Source organism: Capsicum annuum, chromosome 11 (assembly GCF_002878395.1).
Source record: "Capsicum annuum cultivar UCD-10X-F1 chromosome 11, UCD10Xv1.1, whole genome shotgun sequence".
NCBI classification, from domain to species: Eukaryota; Viridiplantae; Streptophyta; class Magnoliopsida; order Solanales; family Solanaceae; genus Capsicum; species Capsicum annuum.
Window position 1 is genome coordinate 58,457,932 of NC_061121.1, and position 26,150 is coordinate 58,484,081.

A 26,150-nucleotide genomic window follows, 5' to 3' on the forward strand; every position below is an offset into this window, starting at 1 on the left:
TAAGTTATTTAACCCTTCACTGGTTTATCAAAATTTGTTTCTCACATTTGAGATGCTCTCAGATTTCATATTGGTTTCTCTTTAAGTACAAAGCGGCCGAGTCCAGCATATATAGAATAAATGGTGATCATAGTGTTCCTTTGTACTAAGCATCTTTGTTTCATTTAATGTTTCTTCTGATTGTGTTTTTCAGTTTTGTATAATCAAGGAAACCTTGGGCAATTTGTTATGGAACTGAAAGAGTCTCTGGCTATTTCAATTAATGCAATATTGAATTAGTGATCTTGCAGTCAAAGATCTGGTGAATTCTTACTTAACAAGTGGTTTTCCATAAAGCCTCTGTGGTACAATTAATGAAATAATAAAGTTATTGGCTTATCCCCCACTATACAGAAGTATACAATTTATTTCCTCAGGAGAATAGAATTTTACTAATTTGTGTGTGCGATAATTATAAATTCATCTTTTAGTTGTATTTATATCACAAATTACTACTTAATTGGAACAACTTGGATAATCTCTTGATCTTTTTAAAGGTATGAAATGCAACTTCACTTGCACCTGGAGAGTGTTCGAAGATTGATTTGAGGAGAAAGCCTTTGTTATAGCCAACATGATGGATCCAAAAGATAAAGTAATTCATATCGAGACTTCATCTATAAATTATGTCAAGGTATATGTTCTATTAGTTTCGTATAACAATCTATTTCATCAAATTGTATAGGATTTAAGATTTTATATATTTTGTATCCTAATTTTGTTTACGTTAGATGTTTTCATTTAAAACATATCAAACTCTAATCCTTCCTGCAAGAACAACACAGCCTTACCAGCTCATTGCTAGCAGAAGCTAACCACTTGAAAAATGCACTACAAAATATTACTTTCGTTGCCTTTTCTATTCAACAGCCCACCAGTTGCAGAGATTGTTTCTATCACCTTTTAAATTAATTAAATTCTGTGTATTTATAAACCCCTTATCAGAGGTGTGCCTACCGATACCTTTCAAAGTCTTCGACTTGCAAAAAATGATAGACACAACACTTGATTCTTTTTTACCTAAAGGCATCATTCTTCAAAGCTACAATTCAATTAACTGGATATAGATCATTAACGTTATTTCTTAATTCAACCACCAAGATTCTTGTTCATCTTAGGTGAGCTTTGAATTTGTTACTACTATTTTGAAAGTTCTTATTTTTTAGTTGGAGAACACTTAGTTACTTTCTGTAGTAGGATAGCCAAGACTCAGATTGACTTTTTGCTGCTTAGGAAGGGGGATAGAGTATTGTGTAGAGATTGTAAGGTAATCTCGAGTGAGAATCTTGTGACCCAGCATAGATTCCTAGTGATGGACTTGGTTATCAAGAAAGGCAAGATGAGGTGGGGTGGGAAGGGTCGGCCTAGGTTTAGGTGGGGCAACCTAACTCTTTTTAGTGCTTTAGAGATAGGGGAAAAGTTAGAAGGTATAGGGGTGTAGGAGTGCAAGAGGGATGTGGAGAGTATGTGGGATAGGGCTGCTAGTTGAATCAGGGAGTCTGCTAGAGAGGTGTTGCATGTTTTGAGGGGTGGGTCTGGCCGGTATCGGGGGGATTGGTGGTGGAATAAAGATGTTAAGAAAAAGGTCGAGAAGAAGAAGGCGGCTTAAGGGATTTTTTAGTTAGAATCTTTAAAGGATCCTTACTTAGATCGTGAGAACATGTAGAAATATTGTATTAGTAACTTGCATCATCTCTCTACCTCCAAAAGGTAATGGTAAGGACTGCATACACTTTACCCTCCCCATACCTCACTTTGTGGGATTTCACCAGGTTTGTTGTTGGTGATAAACACTATGTCTTTTAATGGATATTCTGAACATATGACTATCTTTCTGAACTTTCAAGAATGAAACTAAAAAAATAGGTAAAAGTCATCTCAACTTTGCTCAAGCAACAAAAATTTTGGACCATGATTCTTTTCATTGGTAAATGGTCGATAAAAAAGATCAAGAGAGTATACTATATATTAAGATGTGAAATTTGATACTCTTTTCTGTCAATGGAGAAGGCTAACAAGGTCCTAGTTAATTGGGCAGAAGAGGTATATCATGTTGCTTGGTGTGCCCCAACTATCTTAGAAAGATACATTTCAAACTACTCTGAAAGTCATTGCTAATAATCTTTTTTTTTTAGCATTGCATTCTGGTTTTCAGGCTCCAAACACCTTGTCCCTTAACTACAGTTCTTTGTCAAACACATCTGACAATTTTGGTAAGGTACATTGCTGTTATATTGTTTCAGCTGCTAAATAATGCATCTTTATATGCTTAATCTGCTAATGATTTCTTCTAATTGGAACTCTACTTTGACAGGAATTGCTAATGCAATATGACCTCTAGATTTGCACCTATGTCAGACACCTGCACCGAGTCTGAGCAACTTAAGTTCTTACCATGTTAATACAGTTTTTGTCAAGTTTATATGCTATGGTCTCAAAGTTAAGTTCGCCTTGTATCTCTACTCTTTAGTTACATATTTCAGAAAAGCATTTTCTATTTCCATATTTTTTCTAGTCACATGATGGTCTTGTAGTTTAAAGTTTTTTTTATTGAGTAGGCATGTTCAATCCATGTATTTGTTTGTGAAATCTTTTCTTAATCGATCATTGAAGTGGATTATCAAACTATTACATTTCTCAAATTTTTAAAGTTATTAATGGAGATTGGGCTATTTGTTTGATGCCTCAAAATACCATTTTGTGTTATAGAAAGTCATGAAGCACAGAGATGCTGCATAAATAGCAGCCATTGAGGCTATGTAGGTTGCTTTGGATACTGAAAGCTTACTCATATGAGAGTTTAGAGTCGTTGTGAGTTTCACTGTCCGTCTTTATTTTGATTTGAATCTGCTGGACTTTAATACAAAGCTTTCTGACTTTTGGCTTGCAAAAGTTGATCCAATCAGAGATCCGTCCTATGCTTTACCATCCGTCTTGGGGTTTTGTATGTGTATTATATTGGTGCTTCAGAACTTATTCGGGTACTTGCGCAACCAATTTTTCTTTCTTAAGAGATACTGCTGCAATGTTTTGGTCATTGCTACCTCACTCATTTCCCCACTCTTAGACCTTACTATTTTGAGAGATCCTAACTCATTTCCCCACTCTTATTATCACTTCCCCACACCTCTCTTAAAGTTTAATTGAATGTATAGGATTATTTGGCGTGTCCTTGTCCTTAGAATTTGTTTAAGTACTCTTTTTTATTGACATTTTTATCATGCTTATCATTTTTTTGCAGTAATCAAGAAATTATGCAACTGCCCAGCAAAAGAGCAATTTTGAAGGTTAGTAATTGTGTGAGGTTGTGGTTTCTTTATGCATGTGATATTTATTTTTGTGGGAGATTGTGGTTTCTTTCTACGTTGATATTTATTTTCGTATGATACTGAAGGTTTCTTTGTGTGTATGATGTTTATTATGTTTATATCGAGGAGAGGTCCTCTTTATAGTGATGATTTGTTCTAAAGTACTAAACTAGATCATTTCATTTGCTAATTACTTGTGAAAACTTCCTCAATTACAGGTTTTGATGTTTTGAAGATACAATTTTTGAAGATTTCATGCTAGCTATTCAAAGTTGATTATCGTCATTGCTAAGACTTTACAATACAAGCTAGGAATGTTAAATTTAGGATTATGTAACCAGTTCTATGATATTTATATCATTTCTTGAAGATAATTGAAGTGTAAATACATTTGTTTGTAATATATCCAAAAGTTTTCTTTATATATTTTTATATGCATCTCGTTCTCTATATTGTATTTAATAATAATTTCAAGAAACTGGACAAAGAAAATTATATATTTAGTTAGAGATCATAATTCATGGTCTATAAAACATAGTTCAGGGATCATGTATTTCTTAGGACGAGCAGATAATGGTCGCTAAAGGTCTATAGGGACCAAAAGAACATACGTGTAATATTTAATTAAGGACTAGAAAATTGGTCACCAAAACATTTTTAGGGATCGGATTTGTGCTGGTCGCTAAAAATCTTTATGGACCAGTAAAAAAAGATCGTCACTATTAACTTTTAGCGACGAAGCCTATAAGGACGGGCGGCGACCGGATTTTTCTGGTCGCTATTGACTTTTAAGGACCAGAAATAGGCTTTTAGGGACCAGATTTCCCTTCATTAATAGCCATTTTTCTTGTAGTGTTTGGTACTACCCTCTGATTTTCAAAAGAGCTATGCATGTAGCGATGATGAGTTCTTCTAGTTGACAATTCAGTCCATAATAGCTGATGATTAAGTTCAATAAATCATCACTTTGGACTGTCATAGCTATCGTCGCTAGCATTTCACCCTCATTCCAATGCCAAACATATCAATTTCTCCTCTCAATCTACTCACCATGACAATCCACTCCTATTGTTATTGATCTCTCCATTAGTGGTACATAAATAAAGACATTTGTTAAAAAAATTAATAATAACATGATAATTAAACTAATAGTGATTGTATAGTACTATAACATGAACCCCAACAAATAAGTAATCTGTTGCAATAATTGAATAATATGTTGCAATAAGAGAGTGATCTATTGCAACAGATGACTTACTTGTTGGAATTCATATTACGGTACTATAGAACATTAAGTTGATTCCAACAGATGAGTCATCTATTGGAATACGTGACTCATTTGTTACAATAGATTATCCATCTGTTGTAATAGATGACTCACCTGTTGGGATAGATGTTACAGTGCTACAGAACCTTTAAACCTAATTCCAATAGATAAGTGACCTGTTGCAATAGATCACTAACTTTTTACAATAGATGACTCACCTATTGTAACAGATGACTCATCTATTGGAATCAACTTCACTTTCTATAGTTTTGTAGCATTAATACTAATAGGTGAGTCATCTATTGCAATAGATAACTCACCCGTTACAACAAATGACTCATCTGTTGGAAGCAACTTTAGGTTTTGTTGCAACAAGTGAGTAATCCATTTCAATAGATGACTCCTCTGTTACAAAAAATAACTTTTTTGTTGTAATAAATGAACTATCTATTCAATTCATGTTTACAACACTATAGAATCATAAACATAAATCCAACATATGAGTCTTTCGTTGCAACAAATAACTTATCTGTTGGATTGATGTTCGAGCTCCATCCATTGTTGAAAAAACAATAATAGAAGTGTACCCAACTGAGAAATTAAATTAAAAATCATAATTTTACTTAACAAAGTCACATATGAAGCAATGCCAAAATGACATATGGAACAAAATTTGACCTAAAAAATTGGTTAAGTAACAGCAGTAGTGGTAACAACAAATACAATGGTCAACACGAAGAAGATGATGATAATAAAACATAAGATAATGAATAACGTAGTAGTAATAATGAACAAAAAACATTGTGAAGAGGGAGAAGACAATAATAAATGAGAAGAGAGAGAAACATACATTTTTTACCTCTGTTTCTAGTTATGTTACGTTTTACACTAAATCAAACTGTAAATAAAAACTTGTTGTCTATTCTCTAACTTCCCCTACTTTCTTAATCCATAATAATGTAATTGTTGTTAAAATTAATCTAAAAGAGTAATAATATGAAAGAAGAAGAAGATATAAGAAGACAAGACAAAAGATTAGAGTTTTTCATTCTTCCAAATATCTTATGTACAAGTCTTTCAAGTGTATACAATATGAAACCTTATGCCTCTATTTATATGTCATATAGAGGCATGCAAAGGGTTGTCATAATCATGGTATTAAATAAGAATATTATGGGGGAGGTTAAGGGTGTGAGAGTTACACCCATAATAGTGTGTGGAGTACTGGAGGATTAACTACACATTATGGAGAAGATGGATGGGAGTGACTTAATTCCTAAGAGTTATGGGCATCCACCATGAATATATTATTTTATGACATTCCTCCTTGGATGTCCATAGATGATGTGTATCATTAAAACCTTACTAGGAAAAAAAACCTATGGGAAAAAATCTGTAGTGAAGGAAAAAGAGATCACATATCTTATAATACACATTTGTTTGCTGCCTCGTTAAAAACCTTGCCAAGAAAACCCATTGGGACAAAATCTAGACCAAAGAAAAAGAGTCCAGTACGTATTTTGCTCCCCTAATGCAAACGTCATTTCACTTCTCAAAGACTCCGCCTTCAATCTTATATGTGAGCTTTAAAATGTTGATTTTCATTATGCCTTTGTGATCAAAACACATTCATGAAGATGTTGCATTCTTGAACTCATCCTGATATATCATTTTCTTGCTTCTTAGATATGTTAAACCTATGAACTCAGCCAAATAAATTCTTGACAATTACTTTATTTGTAACCTCATCGTCGTAAGTCATTTTCACATTGAACTTGTTCATAGCAGCGGCCAACTGGTTGTGAACTTTTTCATTTTAAATTGACTGCAGAACAAATATTCTTCCTACATTTGCATAATCAACAATATTTTGGCAATATTTATTAGAAATAATAAATTTATATCAATAATATTTGATTTTAATCACATTCACATAAAAGTAAAATTATATCTTTCTACAAACTAATAAAAATTATTATCTCATGTATAGAATAGTAGGATACATAAGTGCAATAATTGCACTAATACATGGTATTTTCTAACTATTTCATGAGATAAAAATTGATCTTTCTTTATGATAAGTGATTATGCAACCATTGAGATATTCAATGGATTGAATCTCTTTTAAATCCTTTAAGAATTTTCCTATAACATTTTCATCTAGCTAGACATGATAGTCATTCCTTATATGTGTTCAAGATTTTCATACATTGCCAGATTTAAAGAAACCTTATTGCATCCACTATAGGAGAACACATCTCCAAACAATTATGTCAGTACTTTGCGAATAATCTTTATGCCTCAAGGCACAAGTAGCATTTTATATCTTACGATTTTACTTTTCGCACAATCACTTATTTGTATCCCACTAACATTATACCTCAGTCTATGGACTAATTTCAAATTATCACTTTTCAAGTGAAATATAATAAACTTGAATTGCGTACTTTATCTATCCATACTATTCGATAGATTTAAATTCAAGATTCTCATTACCATTTATAATGGTGAGCTCTATGTTATACCAAAATACCATTGATGGTTATTTGATATCGATTCCATTACGACCTAACATATCAAGATAGATCTCTTATTTTTCACCATTTTCAGGTACCTGAACTTTTCCAAGATTTTATGAAGAGTTATGTCATAGTGATTTTAAAGCACTTGCCTCATTATCATTGACCATATTTATCATTTTCTCCCTCCTTATTCAAGGAATTCTATGTTTTGAACCGATTTGTCAGTCATGCTTCAGGCGTGCCATAGACTCTGTCCTTCAAGGACTTTTCATTGGAGCATTTATAGCTGATTTATAATATAGGTACAATCTGGAAATGAACTTTCAACATTTTGCAAATCCTGAATTAGCAATTGAACTTCAAGTTCACTATTTTTTACGAGGATCTTGATAATTCATTCCATACATTTCAACTATTAATCATATCTCCCCCTAATGTTAGGAAATCTAACATTCACCGAATCTTATTTGGGGATCCATCTTTGTGTGTGGTGGATATTTCACATTCAAGTTATTTAGATGGATTTTAATAGGTTCTTGACCTTGAACCAATAATACAGGGGAACCTTGTTGGCTTGATGCATACAAATGTTGCTACATTTAAATAAAATCATCTTATACCAAATTTTCTTTTAGGGAGATTTGTTCTCATAATTAATGATTAAGCTATAATTGGAGGTACACAATTTTCTGCTAAACTAATCAATATATCAACTTGTATAGTTTGGAACCATGATCTCAATTTTAACAATTTGAACAAACAACCTTGCAAAAATCAAATTGCAAGTTGATATTAGCGCATATGACCGACCATAAATGCATCTCACTTAATAGTAAATAGTCTACATGATAGGGGAATGGGCCCATATTCACCTTGTTGCATGTTCCAAAAATTTAAAAGACACAATCGTAACTTTAGCTGGTATGATATTGTATCATGAGAACAAGAAACATAAGAGAATTCTTGAAGAACATTTTATTTCTTCAATATAAAACCGCATGAATTCTCAATTATTTTCGCATCACATTTGAATTAGGATGGTCAACCGTTCATGCCAACTTATTTGTAAACTTTTAGTTTACTACAGCATGTGATTCCGTCACAGTGCCCATATATTTATATCAGTAAATAGGTGAAAAACGGGTAGCCTTTTTCATAAATATTTATAACCTATTACGATTGTAGAAATATGAAGATACAAATTTTTTTCATAATTTACAATCTCAATATAATAATAATAATTTTTTTCTCAATTCCCTTGAAACTTAAAAAGTTTATTTTGGAGACTTACTACAATTTCAATGACCTAAATAATTTCCATTCCTTCTAGTAGTAACACTTTAGTTTTTCGAGGGTATCAAATACTTGTGCACTACTTCATATTCCAAATCACCATTCATATCGTGACCATCTCCTTTTCGAAAGAAAATTTTAGTCATTGTAGTCAAAATTATTATATGCAAGACCTCCTTCTTGCTTTACTTTTGCCTTTAATAATTTATTTCCATAACATTTGGCAAAGTCCTTTTTGGCGTATCATATTTATGCAATCAATGACAAATTCATTAGACCACACCATAATCATTTTGGTCATGGCCAAAATCTTTATAGACAAGAATTACTTCTTGATTTTACCCTTTGGTAGATCATGATAAAACATACTATAGCATCAATGACCTTTTTATACCAAATTAAAATTCTTTATTTTCCTCAAACCTCCTATAGAGGTGGGTTTTGGTATTTATCCAACCATATATATGCATGTCTTTGTCCGTGATTTTCATTATATGTTGACACATTTACTTTTATTAATGGTCGAGCATCCACCATATTTATCACCAGTCACATTCTCTTCAATAATTAGATTATAATCACATGTGCTTCATAATTTATTTTATAAGTTTATTTTCATGCCTTGACATTTATCATATTTTATACCCACCTCAACATCACTTTGAAAGACCAAGTGTATCTTCACTTTTGTTCTTTTCTCTTTTGATGGAGGATTTATAAAACCTATTAAATTAGGTTGCACAACAACCGTGTGCCCATTGCCTTTCATACTAAATTGATGGTGAACAAAAAAATTACCTTCATCTTTTTGAAGATAATTTGGAAAACCCGTAGTTCTCTTCCTTTATTATTATCAAAATGATGACTATTATAACTTTGTTACTCCATGTCCACATGCATTTTTAATCACTTGTCTTCTTTCAGACTTATATGCACTGCTACCATATTCATATAAAAAAATAGAGCAAAACTATGTGGTGGATTACATGACTTTCATCAAAGTACATTATTTTTGTCTTAGTCATCAATATTGTTACTATGGTGAATTAGGACATACACCCAATGTCTTACCCATATGTATCCATGTTAGGCCATAACTTCGTGGGACTTAAATCCAATATTTTATCATATGCTTGATACATCAAGACTTTAATCCAATGTCTTATCCTTTTGTTACGATGGAACTTGAATTCACCATCTTACAATTAACTAATTATATAGTAGGCCGAGTACAATAGACTCATCCTTAAGCCTCTCAAATTTAATCTTAACAATGCCAATTGATTCTTTATTTATAAAATTTCTTGCAACACCTCAACAATGTAATTAATGCGATTAAATCTAATTCATATGAACCAATTAAAATAATTATTCTACACTATAACTCTATATAAGTAATAGACTTAATGTTTACCAAACGTTGGTATCAAGATAATAGTTTGTATTTCAAAGAAAAATAAATAGTCACATTCACAAAAAATAAATATTAAATAAATAGTCACATTCACAAAAAATAAATATTAGTAATACATTAAGATCCCACAACATATTACTCCTTGATATTCAAGCTAGTTCTAATACAAAATTCTTTTAATATGAGAAATAGAATAGTTAGTGTATAAAGCATGCATACTGTTTGCATTTGATTAGGTAATATAACACCCAAAATATACAAATAGTAGGCCTCTAAAATCAAATTCATAACTATGCACATCAATATAGATAATTTTAAGAAAGCGTACCAAACATCAAATTAGTCACCACTTACACAATCAAATCGACCTCAATTCGAAGATGATATTGAGATGAAAATTAGATACTTGTGCTGATAACATGTTAAAATTAATCTAAAAGAGTAGTAATATAAAAGAATAAGTAGATATAAGAAGACAAGACAAAAGATTAGAGCTTTTCATTCTTTCAAATATCAAATGTACAAGTCTTTCAAGTGTTTCAATTCTTCAAGTGTATACAATATGAACCCTTATGCCTCTATTTATAATGTTATATAGAGGCATACAAAAGGTTGTCATAATCATGGTTTTAAACAAGAAAATTATGGGGGAGGTTAAGGGTGTGAGAGTTACACCCATAATGGTGTGTGGAGTAATGGAGGATTAACTATACATTATGGTGAATATGGATGAGCGTGACTTAATTCCTTAGATTTATGGATATCCACCATAAATAAATTATTTTATAACAATTTTCACCTACACTTAGTTATTAAAACTTGAGTCACCTACACCTCATTTTTAAACTCTTTTGTCACTTTTAACTCAATTTCCCTGTAACTATTTATACAATATCGATATATTTAACTATTTATATTATTGATACATTACATAACTATTTATACAATATCTATACATTACATATACACTTCATAACTATTTGTACATACATCATTTATGTAATATACATGAAAAAAAATTTCACAAAAAAGTTTAATTTTTAAAATAACTGCATGAAAAAAAAAAGAAAAAGGAATTAAAAAAATTGGCGATTTTAATTGTAAACTTTTTAATTTTTTGTACATAAATGAAAGTCTACCTTCTAAATGTATATCTCATTTTAATGAGAATTTGTGTCGTGCATAAGTCCTTTATGGATTTCTCTAGTCCAATTCAGAATTGAATTTGAAATTGTTATATTTCAGGGTAAACTGCATAAATTCCAACAGTTTAAAGCTTAATTAAAGAAAATTCCAACAATTTACATAATGTACACCCAGGTTCTTAAACTCTAGGCCCTCTAGGAGATAAACTACTGAATTAGCTAATTTCTAAAGTAAAGTCAAAACTGCCATGACAACGGCTCAGGTAACAAGTCGTTATCTCACTAACGAGTTGTTATGTGGGACTCTTTGACATGGTATTAAGGTATCTAAGGTTCAGTCCCCTGACAATAAGTCCAGGGTATAATCATTAGGTCGGGTAATGGGCAATTAGGTGAGACTCATTACCTTAACAATGAAGGATCAGGATTTTCATTCCCAAGTAATGAGTCTAGGTAATAATTCATGGTCAGACCTCATGAGTCGTTACCCAGGTCGTCATGACTGGTACTAGTTTTCTTGTATGTTTAATTAGGGTCCTTTTGGTCCTTTCCCTTCCTCCATGACTTAAAACTCCCCAATTAACCCCATTACTTCATTTAATAATATCAAACATTATTCTTCTTATATTTAACTCCCAAGGCAAGGAACTACTAGGGTTTACAAGGAATTCAACCTCTAGGTTTCGAATTTTAAATTTTCTTCAATTTTTGTGGTATCTCCGGCATGTCTATTATCCCCAAACTTGTATTTTACATTATGACATACAATTATTCAATATTCATATGATTTAATGGTTGGGTTTGAAATTGGATTGAAAGTTTTCAATTGCTTATTACTAGAATTGTTTCCTATGTTTTGTATGTGTCGTCTATGCTTTGAATAATGGTTTTGGGGACTGAATAGGGGATTTTTTTTAGGATGGGGAGGGGGAACATGGGTTTCCCCAAATTGTTTAATTTTGGCTTGAAATTTCCATTAATATCAAGCCACCTAATAAATTTGGTTTTGAACATGGATATATGCATAATTCAACTTGTCGTTTAAACCATTGAGTTACATTAAAGGATAAATAGATAAAAATGGATTTGAAAGGCCCATGGTGGCCATGGTTTTGGATTTAAATGGAACTTGAAAGTCTAATGGTTACATGGATTGATTTTGCATAATTATATAAGCTTGCAAGCATAATTGGTATGAAGATACCCCATTAGAAAATGCCAATATAAGAGTCCTTGGTTAATGGTTGGGTTTATGTGCAAATTGTTTAATTTGGACTTAAAAGAAATTGTGTAGCTCACCATGAAGGTGTAAATTCTAGAGGAATAAACATTGAAAACCATGTTTTTTGGTTTTAGGGGTCTATATGATCATGTTCTTGGTGCAATCTTGGTATAAATGTATATATATATATATATGTATATATATATTGGGATGCTTATTTTCTTGTTGGCTTTAGCTTTTCCTTGGTTTTTCCTCAATTTGTACAACTAACATGCACTGTGTCCTTTCAGCAAGGGGAGCTAAAGTACCTTTAGGGTGGAGTGAGCTATATAGTTCAAGGTAATATTTTGAACTGACATGTTAATTGACCATTGTTCCTATCGCAACATCCTATATATGTATATATAAAGGTTTGTGCATGTGGTTTTGGCTGATTTTTGGCATTGGCATTACTTTTATCATTTTTCCTGAGTTACATGTCAGTGTTTTTGCCACTGACCATCCCCAAACACTGCATCATTTAATGATTTAGGGTTTGAGGGCTTTTTTATTACTCTTATGTAACATTAGGTAATTCAGTACGTTCATTAAGTTGTTGTGAAATGGTGAGCCTCCATCTTTTGGAAGGCCTTTCTATTTTATTAGGCTTTTTTTTTTCATATTTTTGGAATTATGACTATCATAGTTGGGGGCATGTCCCAACTTTTGTGGTATTCTTAGTTTAGAGGCTTTGTGGACAAGTGAGGGTTGGATTGTTGTTTGACTTTTAACATTTTCTTTTGACTTATTTATCCTTATTTCTATTTTAGTTACTTTCACTGTTTATTATCATTATTATTGTGCCTTTTAGGTAAGGCTAAGGGGGTTGTCTCTAACCCATGGTGGGTTTGAGATACCTGTCATGAATAGACCCTGGTTTGGGCTGTGACAAGCTTGGTATAAGAGCCCAGTTTAGGATCATTAGGTATCTAAAAATTTGTGTCGAGTAGAGTCTCTTTTATGGATATATAGCATGCCACACTAATAAGGGGGAGGTTATAAGGCATTTAGGAATGCTTTCCTTTCTTATATTTTATATCGGGCTATAGAGTCTAGTTACATTGAATTTTTTCTAACTCCTAGCTAACTTTCATTTTAGATCATGCCTCCCTGAAGATTTGACAGTCGTAGAAACTCTATTTGACCCTCTATCCTACCTGAAGGAAAATATAGAGGGAACTTGCCCTATTTATGGAGTGCAGACTTGGTCAAGGGACCCTTGTCCTTATTGTACTACTCCACTTGTAGTTCAACTGGTTGTTACTGGCCCTCTTTAGGCTGGCGATACTCATGCTCTATCTCCTCAGAAAGATATCTCTAATGCAGAGTTTTGATAGTTTATTCATCAGCTTGACCAACTTGTGGCATCTAAGTGCCGTCAGTTTGATCGCGTTGGTCCTGTTGGTAGTTCATATGATTTTACTCAGGTTTGATAGTTTATGAGGTTAAATCCCCCACTTTTACAGACTCTAAGGTTGAGGACGATCCTTAGAGGTTTATTGATGATATGGAAAAGATCTTTAGGGTGATGCATGCTATTAATTCTGAAGGTATAGATTTTGTTGCATATCAGTTGATTGATATGGCTTCTCAGTGGTATGAGGAGTGAGAATAAATAAGAGATGATAATGTTAAGCAGACAATATGGGATGATTATTTAGGTACTTTCCTGGATCACTACTTTCCTCAGGAGTTAAGAGAAGCTAAGATGAAGAGTTTGTTAACCTGATGCAGGGTAAGATGAGTGTAAATGAGTATGCCCTGAAATTTTAGTAGTTTTTTTTTCTTGTTATACTCTAGAGTTGGTATCTAATATGAGGACCCAAATGAGAAAGTTTTCTTCTTGTTTGTCTCATGACTTGGTGTTGGAGTGTAAGGATGCTTTATTGAATAATGATATGGACATCTCCAGGTTGGTGGTCTATATGTAATAAGTAGAGGATGAGAAAAAAATAGGTAGAGATAAGAGGGAGGAAGAGCAAGAGATTTAGATATTTAGAGCACGGTGCAAGCTAGTAGAATAGTGGGGGGATTGTAGGCAGTGGACTAAGAAGAAGAATTGGGAAAGTTCTTATTCGATGGCTAGTGCTCCTTATACTAAGCCTTTAGGTGATCATTATTTTTAGGCTAGCAGTGGTCCTAAGGCACAGGGTACCCAGTCCAGGGTAGTGGAGCTTAATCATCCTCACCTTACCCTTTATGCTGATTTTGTAAGCAGCTCCATGATGATGCTCAACTTACTCCCATGTTAAAGAGGTAAGGTAGTCATTGTCAATATCCCAACTGGCATTGTGGTCAAATCAACAAGGAGTGAAATTCAAATTTCAAGTCCTATGGGTGGTTTAATTACTAAAAGGATACCCAAAATGCAACAAAAATAATATTTAAAATAAAATTGGGGGGGGGAGGGGGGAAGGGGTTTGTTTGGAGTTTTTTTATAACAATCTTCAGTCAAACAACACATTAGTATAGCACTTTTGATTTAAAATCATGTTTAGAGGTAATCTTGGGATTATGCCTACCTAAAAGTAAAGAGCATGTGGGTTAATGATGGTTTAACATAAATATTAATTGTTAAGTGAGAGATAGGCTGGGTTGAAGGTCTTTCTTGTTAGTCTTTCAACAAAACCACAAAGATGTCACCCATTGGCTCTTTTGAGCACCTAATGAGTGTGTCATTCATAGTCACCAAAACCTCAATTTGACATCCCTATTTCTAGTAAATTCCTATGATATGACTTCCACTCCATTTAAACTTATGTCTAAATTGTAAAAGGTAGTAAACCGTATACTTACTTGTTCACCATTTCATCCCCCTATAGCCCTCTTTCAAGGATGTTATGGGCTCCCATATATTTACCTTCATCCCTCTTTTAAGAATGATAGAGGGTTTCTAGAGTTTGGGATTTTTAGCCATCAAACCCATTTAGAGATTTGGAGTTTTCACCTACAAATTCTAACTATTTGGCTTAAGAAATGGTGGAATCCATACTTAACAACTAAAAATCATGAAAACACAACAACACCCATACACAATTACATTTTAGTTCAACATAATCCCAAGACTAAATTATTTAGCTACTTATAAAAAAAGTAGAGAAAGATATACCATAAGGACTATCCAAAGCATCCATCCTTCACAAAACACTAAGAATTTAAGTCTCCAAAATTAGTTAAAATCTTGCCTAGTTAGGGATATTGTTTCAATATCGAAAGAGTCTATCAAGTAAGAAATACCCAAAGAAGAAAGGGTTTTTGCCTATATAAGGTTTAGCATTCGACCATGAAATATTACAAAACTACCCTGTACAATATTCCCGCTTAGTCGCGATCACATGAGGTTGTTTGTGAATGCAGTATGGTTCTGCGATCGCATTTTATTAACCATCTTGACTGACTATATCCACAGACTTTGGCCCGCAATCGCAGTAACTGGGAATGATGACTGCTCCAGGTTTTCAGCTGCACTTCTTTTCTTCCACTTGATCTCTTTTAGCTTCAATCTACATCTTTTCATCTCACCAACTCCATGCCAGCAAAATATGGATATTAGTGCATTAAATTATGATTATTTCTCATTTATTTATACAAAACTTGGTAGTGTGCATGGAAGTTTAGTGCAAATAAGTGGTAAAATCACCACTCATCACTCCACCATGGATATTGTGAGGAGAGAAGAAACCAATGCATTAATTATGGCCAGCTTAGTCATATGCATTGAGATTGTCCTTTGACCAGAGTTTCCACTAAAGCTAATAAGGTCCAGGTTGTCACTTTTTTGGATCCTGCGCATAAGGGCGCTACTTCAGGTACCGGTACTGGCTAGAATCATCTCTATGCTCTTTCTACTCGCCAAGAATCTGAGGCATCCCCTGATGTTGTCACTGGTTACAACTCTTCTCTTATAATGCTTATTTTTTTCTTTATTTGATTCTACCATATCTTATAAGGTCCTTAATGTGGCCGTGCACTTTGGTTTTGGTCTCAAAAATATTTTCGATCCCTTTTTTATGTCTACTCTGATGGGTGATTCTATTAATTATAGAAAAATCATAGGGGTTGTGTGATGTTTATCTTTCATAGGGATGCATTGGTAGATTTAATAGAACTTAACATAGTAGATTTCGATGTAATCTTGGGGATAGATTGACTTTATTTATGATATGCTTATCTAGATAGTAGGACCCAAAGGTTAGTTTTTACTTTCCAAATGAATCAATATTAGAATGGGAGGGGAGCTCCTTAGTATCCAAAAAGAGGTTTATTTTCTACCCTAGAGCTCCAAAATTAATTTCTAAAGAGTGTCTATATCATCTATTTTGGATTAAGGATTATTACTCTGAAAGACCTTCTCTTCAATATGTTATTTATGGTTAATGAATTTCCTGAATTTTTTCCTGATGGTCTTCGAAAAATTCCTCCTGATAGAGAGATAGATTTTGGCATTTATCTTCTATTGGATACCCATCCTAATTCTATTCCTCCTTATAGAATGACTCCTAATGAGCTAAAGGAACTTAAGGAACAGTTGAAAGATCTTCTTGATAAGGGTTTCATCTATCCTAGTATTTCTCTGTAGGATGCCCCTATACTTTTTGTGCAAAAGAAAGATGGGTCTCTTCGGATGTGTATAACTATCATCAGTTTAATAAGGTTATAGTGAAGAATAAGTTTCCTCTTCCTAGGATTGATAACCTATTTGACTAATTTTAGGGTGCTAGGGGTTTTTCAAATATTTATCTCCATTTAGTCTATCATCAATTTAAAATTTAGGAGGTTGATATTTCCAAGAGTGCTTTTCAAACTCGGTATGGATATTAAGAGTTTTTGGTTATACCATTTGGGGATAGCTAATGCTCTTGCTAGTTTTATAAAACTTATGAATAGGGTGTTTAAGAAGTTTTTAAATTTGTTTGTTAAAGTCTTCTTTGATGATATTTTAGTGTACTCTAAAAGTAAGGAGGATTATGCCAATCATCTCCAAATTGTGTTACAGACTCATAAGGATCGAACATTGTATGCAAAATTTTCTAAGTGTGAATTTTGGTTAAGTGTTGTGACCTTTCTCAAGCATATTCTTTCTAGTGAAGGGATCAAGGTGGATCCACAGAAAGTTACGGCAGTTAAGAAGTTGCCTCAACTCACGACTACAACCGACATTAAGAGCTTCTTGGGCTTGGATAGTAATTATAAGAGGTTTGTAAAGAGTTTCTCATCTATTGCTTCTTTGCTGATGAAGCTAAATCAGAACAAGGTTAAGTTCTTATTGTCCAACGCTTGTGAGGGTAGTTTTTAGAAGCTTAAGGATAAGTTGACTTCTATGCAAATTTTGACCCTGCCTAAAAGTATAGATGGATTTGTTATGCATTATGATTTATCCTGTATAGGACTAGGTTGTGTTTTGATGCAAATTGGTCAGGTTGTAGCCTATGCTTCCAGGTAGCTTAAGGTTTATGAAAGAAATTACCCGATCACCATCTAGTGTTAGCAACTATGGTTTTTTCTTTGAACATTTGGCATAATTCTTTATTTAGATCATAAGAGCTTATAGTATGTATTTATTTATAAGGAACTAAATCTTAGGTAGAGACAGTGGCTCAAATTACTTAAATATTATGAAATTAATTTGCACTACCACCCTGGTAAAACTAATATTATTACTGATGCTCTTAGCAAGTTGTCTATGGGGAGCTTATCTCACGTTGATAAGGGGAAAAAAAGATTGGTTAAGGATATTCATAGGTTGGAAAATTTAGGAATTCATCTCTTAGACTCTAAGGATAGAGGAGTGATTATTTAAGAGGTGGTTAAATCATCTCTTGGTATGAAGAAGAAGGAGAAACATGATTTAGATCCCATACTCATACATATTAAGGATGATGTGGGTTAGCAAAAGGTTATGGCTTTTGAGATTAGGGGAAATGGCATTCTAAGGTATCAAGAAAGGTTATATGTTCCTAATGTTGACGGGCTACAGGAAATGATTTTAACTGAGGCGCATGAGTCTAGATACACAGTTTATTTGGGTTTGACTAAGATATACCATAAAGAGAGATGTGTCGGGCTTCTTGACTAAATGTATGGTTTGTTTGCAAGTCAAGATTGAGCATTTGAGGCCTGGTGGCATATCTCAAGAGATAGAGTTGCCCTTATGGAAATAGGAGATGATCAATATGGATTTTATTAGGGTTTTCCACAATCTGGTAACCAGTATGATTATATTTGTGTCACTATGGATAGAATAACTAAGTCTACTCATTTCTTGTATGTGAGGACTAATCACTCAAAAGGATATTGTATTAACTGTTTATTTAGGAGATAGTTAAGTTGCATAGGGTATTGGTGTCCATCATTCAGATCAAAGTACTCAGTTGAAACACCCTGGGTTTAGTCCTTTAGATAATTTCTTGGATTTATAGGTTATGGACTTCATACGACTAGTGGGTACCAGTCGTATGATGGGGTACGATTGGTATGCTTTTAGTCGTATACTAACTTATGTTGTTGGTAGGTTGGATTAGTTTCTGGAATTGATACGACTTAGGTAACTATGAGTCATATGGTTGGTAACAATTCATATGGTTTGATTTTTCCTTAACTTAATCAGAGACTTAGTAACTTAACTAGGATCTGAGCATGAGTGGCTCAGCATGAGTTGTAAGCTAGGGTATGAGTCATACCATTGACTCATATGGTATATAGTGTTGAAACTTTCTTAGATTCTATTCTACCAGGGACACGATTTAGGGGTACTGATTTTATGGTTTGGGTACGACTAGGTTTGGGTAAGTCATATATTGGACAGTGTTGGATCCAATGAGGAGGCCTAGGATACGAGTATGGGGTACCACTCATATTGAAGGGTACAACTAGTATGGAGGAGTCATACAATCTGACGGGAATTTTAAGCAGTTTAAGTTGGGGGTAATTTGGACATTTCCCCACTTAACCTCTTAAGGCTCGACAACTTATATCACTATAAGGACATCATTTACCTTATTATTCTAGTCTTAAACACTTTAAAATACTCTCTAATTCTCTCTAAGGCTCTTAGGTAAATAAAATATAGGGTTTCATCTAGAGGATTAATTTGGGGCTTGTACGGGTGATTTCTCTCCATATCTTCGTAAGCTAAGGCATGTACTCCTCACGCATTGTTAGTTCTAACTAAAGTCATGTTTTATAAAATGTTTTCATGGAATGATTATTATATGGTTTTGGGGTTTTCAAATATATGTTGGGGTATTTTTTATTAAATGTTTGGTTATGGATTTCCCATGTTATAATTAAAAAATTACATGCTTTAATGGTGGTTTGGACATTTGGTTGCATGGGAATGGTTAATTGGTAATTGGATTTGGTTTTGGAAATACTATGCTGCCAACATGTTTGATAAAATGCCTATGGGAATGCTTTTACTATATTATTGGACTTTTATTGGAACTATTGCATGGTATGGTTTGGTAATGGAACCCTAAATGTTATAAATAGTGTAAATGGTTTGGAACGGGTAAATGGTAAGGTTTGGTGGTCATGGTTATGGTTAATTAAATATCCTTGTGGGGTACAAGAGAATACCCCAAGTAAACATGTTAATGAACAATTTGTGGGGTACATGGGATTCCCCCAAGCAAACATAATAATGGAACACTTGAGGGGTACACGGGTTTCCCCAAGTTAACTTGATAATGTAATCTATGGGTACATAGGAATCCTTTTACCTAAAAAGGTTGGATAATGACATTGCATGCAAGCTATAGTCGTTATGATGATACCATTACACATAGACTTGGTTAATAATAATGGAATAATGGTTTGGATGGATGGTAATAATTTTAATTGGGAATAATGTTGGGGTATGATAGCTAACCGTGAATATGCGAGTCCAATTGACGGACACTGGAAAATCATGTTTGCCAATATGAAGGATGGTCATAGCGACCATATATGTACTATAAGGTACATGGGAATTCTGTAAGTACACTATACATTTTTATTATGGAGAGCGAAAAGTACTTCAAAATTTCCAACTCTTATGGTATCTCTGGTTATGTGGCTACATGCATCAGGGCTCATTTTGGGGTTTAAAATGGACCCATATAACCCGTGGGTGGTTCTAGGACGGTGAACCTACACATACCCAAATTAATGGTTTTTAAATACATACTAAACTCGGTTCCCTTTCCTGGCATAGTTATATATATATATGTATGGTTGTATGCATATTGTTGGTTTCCTTAGTTTTATTGGATGTCATTATTTTATCCTTATCCTGAGTTCATGCTAGCGTTCACCTGCAAACCTGTCTTCAGGCAGCTGTATCCCCACGCGATGCAGGAACTGGCCGTTCTACTCCTGCTTAGTGATCGAATTCGGGATCACCTATTGGATTGAAGTCTGAGCTTTCATATTCAGGAAGGCTCCATTTCATAACATGGATGTATTACATACTTCGGTCATTTTATGGATATTAGTTTTGGCTATAGTTGGGGGTATGTCTCAACTGGATACTGTTTTTCTTTTGGTTAGAGGCTTTGTGTGACTTCTATGGGTTAGAATAGGCAGTATCGGTGTTGGTTTCATCCTTCGTATTGTCATTGTTATTGGGTCTGATATTGATAGTTTGAATTTATGATTGTTCCATCCTTTTATGTTTTGTTATAGACAAGAACATGGTTTTTATATTGGTTTGGTTATGGTTGATGGTTTGTAATGGTTGGTTGGAATTGTTTGGGTTGGTCACAATTATGGCCCTATCCCAGAATGGTAATAAGTGATATCTTGTTATACGTTGGGAATTTATTTGACTTAGGGTATGTGTATTTAGATGTTGGGTTGGGTAATGAGGGTAGTCCTCGGTTCTGGATGGACTTGGGATGCCCATTATGACAAGGCCCTAGTTCGGATCGTGTCATGTTAGTATCAAAGCATTATGTTTATGGTCAATTTGGAGTCCAGAAAGCCAGGTTAAGTAGAATTTCTTATAAGGATGTGTAGTTTGCCACACTAATAGCACCCATGCACACACGCAAGTGTACGTGGTCTATCAAGTAATATAGTGGCCTTTAAGAAAGCCAAATATCGATCCCACAGAGACTTGATTTGGTAATGATTTAATTTTAGTTCACCGTTTAGATTAATTTAGTACAAAAGTAACCAAAAAGAGAATTTTGAATTATTTTGTAAATTAAAAATAAAATAAATAATGCAAAAATTAAATTCTTGGAACAGTCAATGGAGAAAAGCCCAGGGTTAAAGCACTCCGAACAATCATACTATGTTATTGAATCTCATCCGCTAATTTGCTTATCTTGGTTGTTGATTCGTATGGCTAATTGCATGATCATAGTTTCCTAACCTATTAGCTTTTACCTAATGTGGATATTACAACTACATCATTGAGCGGAGATGTAATAATTCAATTAAGTTAATTAAAGCTATCATCCTACATATGAATCAACCAAGGTATCTAAGTACATCCCTTTCCTAGACGCTAAGTTTAATTTTTTATTTTATAAAAGAATAAAAATCCAAACTTTATTTATCTCATGTTCTATCTCCCTATTTCCTCTCCTGAGATTAAAAGGTCAATAATATATGTATTATGGGTGATCAATACATAAAATAATTAAAACAAGAATAAACAAACAACCAAATATAATAAGCAAAGTTAACGAAATTAATCCAAAATAATAGTACTTATGTTTTTGGCTTTAACCCCAGAAAGGGGGTTTTTAGCCACTAATATTCGTAATCACGATCTAAATAATTGAATCCATAATCTGAAAAATTAAAGACTAAAAATAAAATTAAAACCTTATAAATTGTGTAGCTGCTCCTCCGTATTTTCTCCAAAACAGTGTCCTCGTGTGCCATATCCAGTGGTTCTTTATATTGTCTAGGTGTTGACCAATCATTAATATTGGTACCAGCTGTATATATTTATTAATTCTTGTCCAAAAAGATATATATTATTGTATTTCTATCCCAACTAAAAGTGGGATTTGACAATCACGTGGTCCCCTTTGAAATCCGTGTAGACTTTGAATTAAGAATTGGACAAAGTCCAACTGTTGTCGGTGCATTTTAATATCTATGCAGGAATTTTTGCAACACGACGCATCACTCAGCATGTTGGAACATTGATGCGATGCGTTGACTTCGCGTCGTCTCATTGAAATTTGTGTTTAAAAATTTGGTTAAGTGTGGAATGTCTTATCCTTTGCCTATGTCTTTTGTAGTGTATTTTCAATGAATTTCGAGCCTTGTTATCATCAATATATCACCGTTTTCATCTCACAAAGCATCCTACAATATCATACACCACAATTCAAGATCAAAACAACAAAAAAACAAGAGCTTGAATAAGGCAAATTCACAATGATCTTTTACTTATTATTCCGACTGTTTACTTAATCAAATTAAACTTTGCACATTACAAACAAGTTATTCCATATAAAATTACGCCATTAAAATTATTGGAAAAAATTAAAAATATTAGAATCCACCGAGATCAACTAGACACACACCTAGCTCAAGCTAGTAAAACTAGTTTTCCGGGTTTAACTCTAAATTACTCAATTAAGCACAAACTTGTTTAAAAAAATACCTTGGACATTGTAATCACATACTTGGACACTTAAATGCTTATTTATATCAATATGAATACGTTAAGCACTCAAATTGCTCTCAAAATAAGGCGAAGTAAACTAGAATAATGATACCAAAGTGTATCAAACACCTCAGATCATCACCCCACACTTAAACTCTTGTTCGTCCTCGAACAACTCTTCACTCTAAGCATAAAAATCTGAGGTGACGCTACACTTCTACTAAATGCAAGGCACTCAAGCTAGTACTACAATGACTACAAAGAATGCAAGTTTCTATACAAAGCATGTTATTTACACAATTACAAGCTCATGAACACTACTCCAAAACATCCCATCCTCAAGAATTGACTCATCTAAGTGGCGAACTCATGCATATTGCTCAATCAAAAACTTCAGACAAATCACCCACATTCATCAAACATATGCCCTCACAATAAGAGAGCTACCCATAATCACTCACAATAATGCGCTTTATAACTTAATGGGTACAAGATCAAATTATGCTTACTCTCACAAAGAATTCACCAGATACACACAATGAACCATAGGCTTTCCCTTAGTGTAATTCTCCACTAATAGTTGAATGTAAAGCTTAGGATCAATTAGGTTTTTTTTTGGGTTGTAATGTAGGCTAAGGGATGTATAGGAACTATTTGAGAATAGTTACTAACCTCTCTAATCTCTTTAATACACTACATTAAATAATTATACCCAATCTCCAACAACCAAATTTCACTTTTTCATCTACCCATACCTTTTATTTTTGCTCCATCTCTTTTAAGCATTTTCACAAACACTTGGTGGACGCATAGTTTACTACCACAAGAATCAATTTTTCTCCTTTTTTCACAATCATGACAATATTTATAGCATAAATCATATCACACCAATCCACCACACATCAAATATACACCAATAAATTTTTTTACCTTGGGGCATCAATTTCACCTTTTTCTTCTTCAATTTCTCAAACTCCTTACTCAATTAATTTTTTTTCAATTAAAGCACTTAGGAGATTTTTTGGATCAAATCATGGTCTATCAAAGAAGGAATTAGGCTAATTATGAAGGTACCCAAATAAAAATCTAAAGTCTCAATGGGGTTAACTAGGATAATGCACAAGGGTAGTAAAAAGAAGGTATAAAACAAGGCTATCAAAAAAAAATTCCTAAATCATCTCCTAAACCCACATTCCTTATTTTGCTTTACATGCACACCGGGTAAGTTCTAGACATCATATGCAACAAGGAATATACAAAATACCTCACATCACACATGGCACATGTTTGACACATAGGATTATCATAGACTCCCAACCACACAATAGCATGAATTCAAATTTAAGCCAAAATGTACAAGAGTAAAAAACTTGAGCCTAAGAGTCTCAAAAATAGCAATTCACATCAATCAACATGCTTTTACAAACAAACTCACTTGCATCATGTAATCAAAAATAGCACCAGTCAACATTATCTCATATATTCCTAACCTATTTTTTTTTTAAATTGAGCCAAAATTTGATAATTTCCTCACCTCAGACTTAAAAATCTACTTTGTCTCCAAAGTGAATTTGAAAGTAAAAAAATATAAATACTCCCTGAGGACTCTAGACCTAGCTAGTAGCATCTTCACATATAAATGGGATCCATGTGACCCCACACTCAATCTTTGTCATGCTTCAAGCTCAAGTTTATGGTACTCAGACTTCCTATTAACTTGTGACTCAACCAAAAATAAAAAATATGTTAAATAAAACTAAAAAAAAATTAAAAAGAAAGCATACCTAATTAACTTGTATTGCCTCCCAAGAAGCGCCTGATTTAGTGTCGTAACACAACCCATGTCAACTCAACCATATTCCTTCACCATTTTGCTCCCTTTTGGGAGCTAATTTTTCTTTTGTTTCTTACCTCTTTTACCTTTTAACATGTTGGGAATTGGTGGTTTTATTTGAGGCCGCTTAATACGGTATTTGGAAAATATCTTTAGTGGCTTAGGCACCCCACACTTATCCCTTTCAATCACATTAATCATGCACAAATCTTTATAAAAGGGTTTTTTAATAGGGGCTTGGTAAACATCAAATTCCACTTCTTCATCATCTACCCTCATCTTGAGCATGCCTTCTCTAACATCAATCAAAGGCCCTCTGATCGCTAAGAATGGGTGCCCTCAAATAATTGGTACCTGTTCATCTACCATAAAATCAAGAATAAGAAATTCAACAAGAATAACAAATTTACAAACCTTTGTCAGGACATCCTCAATTATTCCTTCTGAATATACCATGGAACCGACTGCTAGCTAAAAAATCATGGTGGTCGATCTAGGCTTTTCGAAGCCCAAATTTTCAAATAGAGATAGGGGAATTAAATTTATACTTGCCCCTTAAATAACTCAATGCATGAACCTCTTTACTCCTAATTTGAATAGGGACGGCAAACCTCTATTGATCTTTCAATTTCTTGAGGATTTTCTATGTCATCATCATACTACACTCTTCAGTGAGTGTTATATCTCTCACATCTTGCGATTTCACCTTTTTGTCCACCATATCCCTCAAGTACTTTGCAGACTTAGGCATACTCTACAAAATATCTAGCAAAGGTAGATTAATATGCAACTCTTTCAATGTGTGAATGAAATTTTTAAACAATGCATCCTCCTTCGCTTTTATGTACTTTTGAGGAAAGGGAAATGGTAACGTCTTTTTTTTTCTTTGGTTTCACAACTTTTTCATTCAAGTACTCAGACTTTCTTGAATTTTTAGCAACTTCTTCATCCACCTTTTAGGTTACCACATCAACATCTATCTCTTTTGTTGCCATGAGAGGTTCTCCTTGAAGCTCTTTACCACTCTGCAAAGTGATTACCATGACTTGCTTGGGATTTTTTGTATCAACTGAAAAACTACCTTGTGGTCTAGCATTTAACATTTGTTGTATCTGTCTAACCTGCAACTCTAAATTTTTCTGCGTCACTTTTTGATTTTGTAATTTTGCCCTTTGATTGTTCAGATCCGCAATCAATTGTGTTTGACCAACTAAAATTTGTTTAAATATCTCTTTCGAGTTGTTCGTAGACTAATTCAATTGGGCCTATAGATATAAGGCATTCTATGGTTGATTAGGTGGTTGATATTGCCACTTTATGTTGTAGGCATTACCGTAATTTAGCCTGTGAGTATTGCCTACATACATCACAGATTATGTATTTAAAGCAGACATGGCCATTGAATGGCCATTATTTCCACATACCTCACATCAACCTGCAGCTTGTTAGATGGCA